Source organism: Papio anubis, chromosome 4, assembly GCF_008728515.1.
Source record: "Papio anubis isolate 15944 chromosome 4, Panubis1.0, whole genome shotgun sequence".
NCBI lineage: Eukaryota > Metazoa > Chordata > Mammalia > Primates > Cercopithecidae > Papio > Papio anubis.
In genome coordinates this window covers 171537672-171547688 of record NC_044979.1, presented here as the reverse complement: position 1 = coordinate 171547688, position 10017 = coordinate 171537672, and positions in this window count along the sequence as shown.

The following is a 10017-nucleotide window of genomic DNA, read 5'->3' as shown; positions in this document are numbered from 1 at the left end:
CGCCCCCTGCCATCTTTCTTTCTTGGTTTTCTCTTTGCTGGTGCTTTGGGTGTGCCTGAGGCTCCTAAAGACTCGCACCCCTGTTGGTGTCAGGTTCTGAGTTTGGGTGGTAAACCTCCAACTGCTGACTTGGCCTGAGGGGACAGACCGCAAGAGGTTGAGGATGATTGGAGATTGGAGGCATTCCTCGATACTCTTCCCAGCTAAGCATAGAATAGGCCCTCCTCTGTGGAGGGTGTGAAGTCTGGAGGCTGGCAGTGATGTTTGAGGAAATAGAAATAGAAAATAGGTCTGTAATTCTGTGAAAATGGCTTTCTCACTGAAACTCCTGGCCGTGCCCCTTGGGGGCCCTTGGGGTCCAGAGAGGCAATTCTGGCTCCTCCTTGGTGGTCAGCTGCTGCCTTCCATACTGTAGGTAAATGCTGGACAGCAGGTTTTGTCCCGAGGGGGAACCTGTAGCAGAACCCGTGACTTGTGGGCTGATATTTGAACAGCCTTGTCAGGAATCCCTTGTGAAAGGATTGTTTTACAGCCCACAGTCCAGAACGCCCTGTGGGAACTAAAGGGAAAAAAAGGGAGGAAAGAAGGAGCAGGAACAATGCATCTTTCTCCAGCCCGGCCCACTGTCTATCCATGCATCAGCGCCCCCACAATAGGACAGCGACCCCCACACATCAGAGCCCCCCCACATCCGTGCCCCCCACAATAGGACAGCGACCCCTACACACACATCAGAGCCCCCCACAGTAGGGCAGCAACCTCCACACACACATCAAAGTACCCCTCACACAACACACCAGTGTCCCTGCAGACAACACGCCAGCATTTCCCACACAAGCCAGTATCCCCCACACAACACTCCTGTGTCCCTCACACACATGCCAGCGTCCCCCAGACATGCTGAGTCCCACCGACAGCACACCAGCGCCTGCCCTCACCAACACATTCCTCTCCTGTGCTCATCCCTCTCACCTTTCAGAGGGCGTTTCTCATCTTCATGTTACAACCTTTCACTATTTTCTTGTGTTAGTATCCTTTTGTTCTATGTAGTTTTAACATTAGGCTATAAGAAAATTAAAAAACAAAAAACAAAAAAGAAAAACAACTCCCGGGCCGGGCGCGGTGGCTCACGCCTGGAATCCCAGCACTTTGGGAGGCCGGGGCGGGCGGATCACGGGGTCAGGAGATTGAGACCATCCTGGCAAACATGGTGAAACCCCTAAAAACACAAAAAATAAGCTGGGTGTGGTGGCGGGCGCCTGTAGTCCCAGCTACTCGGGAGACTTAGGCAGGAGAATCACTTGAACCCAGGAGGCGGAGGTTGCAGTGAGCCAATATCATGCCACTGTGCTCCAGCGTGGGCAACAGAGTGAGACTCCGTCTCAAACCAAAAAACAAAAAAGTCCCCAAAATACAATGTATTTAATAAAAATGTAAGGTTACCACTCCACACCTTGATGGCTGTAATTAACAAGGTAGATAGTAACAGGTGCTGTTACTATCTGAGGTGGGAGGATCACTTGAGGCCAGAAGTTTGAGACCAGCCTGGGCAACGTAGTGAGACCCCCGTCTCTACAAAAAATTAAAAAAAAATAGCTGGGTGTGGTGCTGCGTGCCTGTAGTCCTAGCTACTTTGGAGGCCGAGGCAGGAGGATCACATGAGTCTAGGAGCTTGAGGCTGCATTGAGCTATGATCACACAGCTGCACTCCAGCCTGGATGACAAATCTGTGGAGACCTAATTAGGCCAAAGGAGTCAGGCTGGTGGGACTGAGGGAGTTAAAGAGATAAAGCAGGTAAGTTATCAGCCTTCCTTTCTTCATGGTCCAGGACACATAGCCCTCCAGTGCAGATAACGTACATTACCCACAGTCCTCCTGCACCCAACTTAACATCAAACACTTCCGTTTATCATCAGACACCTTGGCTGATAGAAAAAGGCACGTTAGCTCCTTGCAGCCCTGGCGTTATCAGTATTGCGTGTAGCCTTCTGCAGCTGAAACCATCCTATAAATCTCTAGGAACCTTTGTCTCTGGCAGTCAGCTCCTCCTCTGCTGATCCGCCCGTTGCCTCCTCACGTGTTTTCATTCTTCTTCGTGTAAATCTGCCATTCTTTACCTACAGCTGTCTTGGTAAATTCTTTTACCCCTGCATGCCACTGACCCAAATGGTTGTCACCCACCTGTGACAAGTGAGACCCTGTCTGTCAAAAAAAAAAAAGGTGGAGTGGGACTCACAGCCACTGTGTCCTCCTGGTGCCAGGCATGATATCCCTTTCTCATCTAATTGTCACAGTAGCTCTATGAGGTAGGTATTCCATCTTTTGTTAGAGTTGAAGACACTGAGGCATAGACGGGTCAAACGACTTCTCCCACATCACATGGCAGGGATTAGAACCCAGCAGTGTCTGGTGTCTGAGTTCCTGCCTCTGATGTGTGATACCTGTTTCTGCCTCCTGAGTTAGGCAGTCTAGGGTATTGGAGGGGACCTGCCACCTTCCAGCAATTTGTGTTGTCTGGTTTTTGCTTTGTGAAAGGCCGCGTGACTGCCTCACCTTGCAGGCTGTTCTGGAGGAACCGGGCAGCTCCACCCCCTGGCCTAGCCGCAGGGCAAAGAGCGAGCCAGTCTGTCTCACTGCAGCCTCGCCTTGAATGGTCCCATTTCAGTTTTACAGCCCCCTCCTCATCACACTGACAACCCGGATCTCATACAGGGCATACCTGTTATTAGAGGGCCGAGAAGGGGTGAGTGAGCCCAAAGCAGGCCTTCTCCCATTTCTGTGGAATTCGTGCTGGGGGAGAGGCTCTCCTGTTGCCGTTGAAAACATTGTCTCGGTACCACACAAACTGCTCAGAACCCTGAAATCTCTTCCTAATGCCCAGATTCAGAAGATAGGGCCAAGACCAGAGAAACAAAGCCTACTCAGCAATGATTGGGACAGTCAACAATTCCAGTTTTTGCTGTGATAATCACAAAGGGAGACTAAACTGCTGACAGATAAAAGGGAGTTCAGGATGTCACAGAGGAAGCAGGTTGGGTCTAGGGGAGTGTGTTTGGGACAGGCAGCGTAGACTTCTGCTTCTCGCGCTGTGGCTGAGACCTGTGTCACTGGACGTCTTTGCCTTCCAAGCCTCTGATGGTAAAGGCTGTAGCAGTGGTTGGCGGCTTTGCTGTTTCCTGGAATCACACGCGGAGCTTTAACAACTTCTAAGGCCGGGTTCCCACTGCAGGGGTCTGAGCTAGTTGGCCTGGGGTGCGCCGGGGTGTTGGAGATTTAAAGCTTCCACGTGACCGATGTTCACCAAAGTCCCCTTTCTGAACCTCTGGGTTATGGGAGCAAGTGATTTTACCTTTTCCCAGCTGGAACTTTCTGGTTTTCGGAGGTGTGGGAGGCAAGCTGGAGAGTGTCAATTCTTTTTTTTCTTTTTTTTTTTTCTTAATTTTTTTTGGAGACAGAGCCTCGCTCTGTCGCCCAGGCTGGAGTGCAATGGTGTGATCTCAGCTCACTGCAACCTCTGCCTTCCGGGTTTGAGCACTTCTCCTGCCTCAGCCTCCCGAGTAGCTGGGATTACAGGCACATGCCGCCACACCCGGCTAATTTTTTGTATTTAGTAGAGATGGGTTTTCACCATGTTGCCCAGGCTGGTCTCGAACTCTTGAGCTCAGGCAATCCACCCGCCTCGGCCTCTCAAAGTGCTGAGATAACAGGCGGGAGCCACCAGGCCTAACCAAGAGTGTCAATTCTTATACTACACAAGTTCATGCTGCCTAAGTGGTCTTTTAAACAGTACCACTTCATGTTGAGCACAGACGAATCCAGAGATCAACTCTTTATCATTTGGCTCAGTAAATACAGCTGGAGTGCCCCCGGCCCACAACAAGTGATTAGCAAATGTTAATTCCACGTGTCTCCCTTAAAAGGCGCCACACCTCTCCGTGTCCAGAGTGTGTCGGCTGATGCTTGGGAAGTACCAGGTGGATCTTGTGGAATCCTGGTGGGACTTTGCAACGTGCTTGAATCACTTCCACCTTTGGGACGCTAGATGGCGCGAGAGGACCGCCGAGCTGACCTGGGTACGGAGGCTCGGTCAAGTCAGGCAGCAGAGAGTGGTTTTCCCAAATAGTAGTAGCATCTAAACAAGGCAAAAGCAGCTCTCTGCGTTTCTTCTGGGAGATAATGCCAACGTTCACCTTCTCCTTTGGGCGGTTAACACCACTTCAAGGTGATAGCTGCTTTGGAAGGGACCTGGCCAGGTGGGGCAGGGGCTGGAGAGGGCAGCGGTGGCTCAGAGGTCATAGCGAGAGGAGGAGGGGTGAGAACCATGCAGGAACCATCCTGGCTCTGCCTACAGAAGGCCCACAAATAAAGGCATATATTTAGCCCTTACTTTTGAGAAGGAAAGGACTTGTCACACCGGGTAGCAGGTTTCAGTTTCTATCCTAATTGATAGCAGGTGGACTCAGGCTGTTTCAGGCAGACCAAGAAAAGAAGGACGGCTTTTGTTTTTTTTTTTTTTGAGACGGGAGTTTCACTCTTGTTGCTCAGGCTGGAGTGCAATGGTGCGATTTCTGCTCACTGCAAACTCCACCCCCGAGGTTCAAGTGGTTCTCCTGCCTCAGCCTCCCAAGTAGCTGGAATTACAGGGATGCACCACCAGCCTGGCTGATTTTTTGCATTTTTAGTAGAGATGGGGCTGGTCTTGAACTCCAGACCTCAGGTGATCTACCTGCCTTGGGCTCCCAAATTGCTGGGAAGTGCTGGGATTACAGGCGTGAGCCACCGAGCCCGGCCAGAAGGATGGCTTTTAAGGAGTTGAAACTGACCACCCAAACAAAGACAGAGGGACGCATCCAGTGACTCCCAGCTTCTTATCTGCCAGGTGTTTCTAGAATAAGAACGTGAAGCATTTTGTGGTAAGGTGGAAAGAATCCATTTCTGCTGACCAAGGGGAGGCCTGGCCCGTCTGTTGTTAGAGGTAGGTGCATGATTGATCAGAGGTTGGGGCCTCAAGGTAGAGTGAAAAAAAAACAGGGTGCCCTTGAGCTTCTCTGTCCACAGGTGACTGAGACACTAGATCCCCAAATGGCTGGTGATGTGGACTGACTCAGTACAACATCAGTACAGTATCACACGATGACTTGACGCTGGTGGCCTCACTTGAAATGATTTCTTTGGTCAGCTGGACTTGATCAGAGGCTCTGTCATCTGCTTTTATGTGCAGACAAATTCAACTTGTGAACTGGGAAGCTGCTGTAATGCTTTTCTTCCCTCCTGATACCCTTCTCTTCCCTGGCCCCGTGCAGTTGATACACATTCTGGCTTCGTCTTGAGTGGAAGTTTGTTTTCTCTTTGGCATGTTGATCTAGAGTGCTACCAAGACCTCGATGAGGCCAATATTCAATATCACAATATTGAAGGGGTTTTTTTGTTTGTTTTTTAATTGGAGTAGAGAAAGGTATACATTACTGTTTATCTGATTGGAATTGTCTCACTGGTGATGGTGGTTATGTATATGGAATTCAGACGTTATTTAAGAGTATTCAGGTTGGGGCCAGGCACGGTGTCTCATGGCTGTAATTCCAGCACTTTGGGAGGCTGAGGTGAGCATATCACTTGAGGCTAGGAGTTCCAGACCAGCCTGGTCAACACAGCAAAACCCCACCGCTACTAAAAAATACAAAAATTAGCCAGGTGTGGTGGCTCGTGCCTGTAATCCTAGCTACACAGGAGGCCAAGGCATGAAAATTGAATCTGGGAGGCCCAGGTTATAGTGAGCCTAGATCATGCCACTGTACTCCAGTCTGGGCGACAGAGCAAGAATTTGTCTCAAAAAATAAAAAAATAAAAAATAAAAAAAAGAGTAGGCCTGGCGTGGTGGCTCATGCCTGTAGTCCCATCACTTTGGGAGGCTGAGGCAGGCGGATCACCTGAGGTCAGGAGTTCGAGGCCAGCCTGACCAACATAGATAAACCCCATCTCTACTAAAAATGCAAAATTAGCAGGGCATGGTGGCTCACACCTGTAATCCCAGCTACTCAGGAGCCTGAGGCAGGAGAATCGCTTGAACCTGGGAGGTGGAGGTTGTGGTGAGCCGAGATCATGCCTTTGCACTCCAGCCTGGGCAACAAGAGCGAAACTCCGTCTCAAAAAAAAAAAAAAAGTATTCAGGTTGGAATAACACGTTTTGTTTTGAGACAGTTTCGTGCTCTGTCGCCAGGCTGGAATGCAGCAGTGGCACAATCTCAGCTCACTACAACCTCTGCCTCCTGGGTTCAAGTGATTCTCCTGCCTCAGCCTCCTAAGTAGCTGGGGTTGAAGGCGTGCACTACGCTGCTACTCCCAGCTAATGTTTTGTATTTTTTTTTTTTTTTAGTAGAGACAGGTTTTGCAATGTTAGCCAGGCTGGTCTTGAACTTCTGACCTTAGGTGATTCAACCGCCTTGGCCTCCCAAAAGTGCTGGAATTACAGACGTGAGCCACCCACAGCTGGCCACAAGTGATTTTTGATTGTTGTGGTTCAATGTTAAGAATAGGTAGCCACCATGTAGTCCAGTTGGGGAGTCTTGACTCAACCATAGCAGCAATCATGCGAGAGAAGAAATACCGTCTCTGAATTAGAAGGCAGTGTCTCTGATACCAGCAGGAGGAAAGTACCGGCAGGGGGCAACTGCTAGGATTTATCTTCTTTCTTTTATAGGTCCCCAGGGCAGACGTCTATAAAGGAGGCCACTACCACCAAAAAATGTCCCCCAGGAAGCTAAATAAGTGCTTTCAGCTTCATTGACTGGGGCTGTTTGCCTTAGAACCCTGCTCCTCACAGGCTGATCTGAGAGCACAGCATCAGCAGCACCTGGGAGCTTATTAGAAATTCAGGATCTCGGCCGGGCGCGGTGGCTCACACCTGTAATCTCAGCACTCTGGGAGGCCGAGGATCACCTGAGGTCAGGAGTTCACGAGCAGCCTGGCCAACATGGTGAAACCCCGTCTCTACTAAAAACACCAAAATTAGCCAGGTGTGGTGGTGGCGCCTATAATCCCAGCTACTCGGGGAGGCTGAGCCGGATCACTTGAGGTCAGGAGAATCACTCGAACCTGGGAGGTGGAGGGTGCAGTGAGCCGAGATCATGCCACTGCACTCTAGCCTGTGCGACAGAGCGAGACTCTGTCTCAAACAAACATACGCACATACTCACAAAAAAAAAAAAAAAAGAAATTCAGGATCTCAGGCCCTGCCTAGACCCACTGAATCAGAATCTGCATTGGAAGAAGATTCCTATGTATGTGAAAGTTAGAAAAGCAGTGTCTTAGAGGTGTGACTGACTCCAGGGATCAAGCCAGTTGGATAGGTTATGACCCGTCTTCTGGGCTGTCCATCGGCAATCCCTTCAGCCCTGTTGTGGTTCACCCTTCCTTGACACGAGGTGCCAGTGGAGATGGCTCATTTACAGAAAGTGAGGCGGGGCTGGGGTTCTGCTCAGAGGACCTACGAAACCCGATTATCAGCACGATGATCATGGTTTTCCCCTTTTACGTTGGCGCATGGCAGTTCCCAAAGACCCTGAAGTGGGAGGCAGCTGGACAGAAAGCCACCAGCCCCTTACACCACGTGCTGGGGAGCCTGTGTGCCCTGGGGCTGCCGACCTCCAGCCTAAATCACGCACAATTGTGAGTTTCTCATTCACTCGGAAAAACAGGTTCCAGTGCAGCAGTGTGGTTACAAAAATCTCTGAGCCCCACAGCTGCATTAGGACTGGTGCACCCTGATTGGAGGGGTCCCCGGATGTTCAGACTGGGCCGTGGCATTGACTTAGCATTTCCAGGTGCCAGCACGGTACCACAGGCTGCCAGCCCCGAATCAGTTTCATCCTCAGTGGCTACACTAGTCTCCTCCCAACAGATGGGGAAAGTCCAGCTCAGTCCGTCAGTCCAGCTTATTTTTATTAGCTAGCCAAGTCCCTTCCTTGTCCGAGGTTCCTGGCTGGGATAGACAGACCAGCTTTGGGTCCCGGTCTGCTGGATACCATGCGGGCACTTGGTCTCCACGCAGCCTTGAGACACAGGGTCTTGCTTTTTGCCCAGGCTGGAGTGCAATTGCCAATCATGGCTCACTGCAGCCTCAGATTCCTGAGCTCAAGCAACCATCCTGACTCAGTCTCCTGAGCAGCTGGAACTACAGGCATATGCACCACCACACCTGGTTAATTCTAAACATACTTTGTAGAGACAGGGGTCTCACCATATTGCCCAGTCTGGTCTCAAACTCTAGGCCTCAAGCGATCCTCCCACCTTGGTCTCCCAAAATGCTGGGATTACAGGCATGAGCCACCATGCACAGTCACCACCCAGGCTCTTTCCAGTCATTTCCCCTGGCTGCTCTCTGATTCCCCACAGCACTGAGGTCAAGCTTGAGTTTTGCCAGAGTCTTAAAGAACAGGGAGCAGAGAAGGATGTTGGGAAAGGCGGTGGTGGAGGGGGAGCGGACTTCACCTTTCCTTTGTCTTGGCCATCGTAGATTCTGGGACAGGAACCTCAGAAAAGCAGGAAACTTGGCCGGGCGCCATGGCCCACACCTGTAATCCCAGCACTTTGGGAGGCCAAGGCGGGCAGATCATTTGAAGTCAGGAGTTTGAGACCAGCCTGGCCAACATGGTGAAACCCCGTCTCTGCTAAAAATGCAAAAATTAGTCGAGTGTGATGGTGGATGCCTGTAATCCCAGCTACTTGGGAGGCTGAAGCACTAGAATCGCTTGAACCCGGGAGGTGGAGGTTGCAGGAGCCGAAATTGCACCACTGCACTCCAGCCTGGACAAAAGAGGGAGACTCTGTCTCAAAAAAAAAAAAAAATAAATAAATAAATAAATAAAATAAAAAGGAAACTTCAGGAGATATAGGTGTGGGGGGGAACAGATGACTGTACTTTGAAAGCTGACTGTGCCCTCTCTTTCCTGTGGCTTTGGTTGCCTTCAGCTGGTTCGAACATGCTCAGAGCTCACGTATGGAGGCAGGCGGGGCTGCTGGCCGCCCGGGCATGCTGGCCTGGCTGATTTCATGGGATTGTTTTCAGCCATTAGTGTGTATTGTGCAGAATGACGGGGAACAGGGCCTAGTGTCCCTTTTTCCCTTCTTTTGTTTATATACTTTTTTTCCTCCTTGTGAGGGAGAAAAAAGAGCTGACTCCCTTTCAAGGGACATGAAAACTGAGTTTTGTCTTCCCTTCCTATTACTGTCAAACAAAAGTCACCTTCAAACTCCAGCTCACATGGAGTCCGTCACTGGCAGGAAGCAGGACCTTCCCTCCTGAATGTATAACTTACAGTAAGTTCTCAGCAGACCAAAAAAAAAAAAAAATTCCTTTTATCATGTTCTGGTTTTTTTCCTTCCACTGTTTTATTTCACTTACAACATCACTCAGGCCCAAATGGTATTTGTCAGGAGTAATTGGCAAATGCTGGAGGCTGTGTTCAAGGCTGCTTGAATGGAAAATCTCAAAGCAGTTGTCCATGTTGAAAGAAAATATTACATTTGATCTTTTTTAAAAATGATTTTTGCAGACATGATGTGTGTCTGCATTCTTTAGCCTTACAACCTCTTTCTATTTGGGGGGGGAAAACCTCCCTGCAGGAAGTAGCACTTCACAGTTAATTTACAGTATGCCTGAGAAGTAACGACAACACATGAAAAGTCATTTTAAAAACACGACTATGATTTATTTTATTAGCTAGCTCGTAAACCTGCACTGGTTTGCAGGTTGTTATGTACTGAGTTATGACTTCAAGCTTTGCATTTCATGTGTATTTCTCTGAGGATGTTTATTCTTCTGGATGAAAATATGCTGAAGGATGGTGGCAGCCGTCCACGGGGGGTGGTGTAACACCTTCACATGCTGTCTCATTTCTAAGCTACATGCTTTTCCAGAGCAGGACATCATATAGCCAGCAAATGAGAATCATCTGATTAAACTGAGGCCCAGAGAGCAGGGATAACGTGACTGAGGCCATGCAGTGAAGGGTGACTGG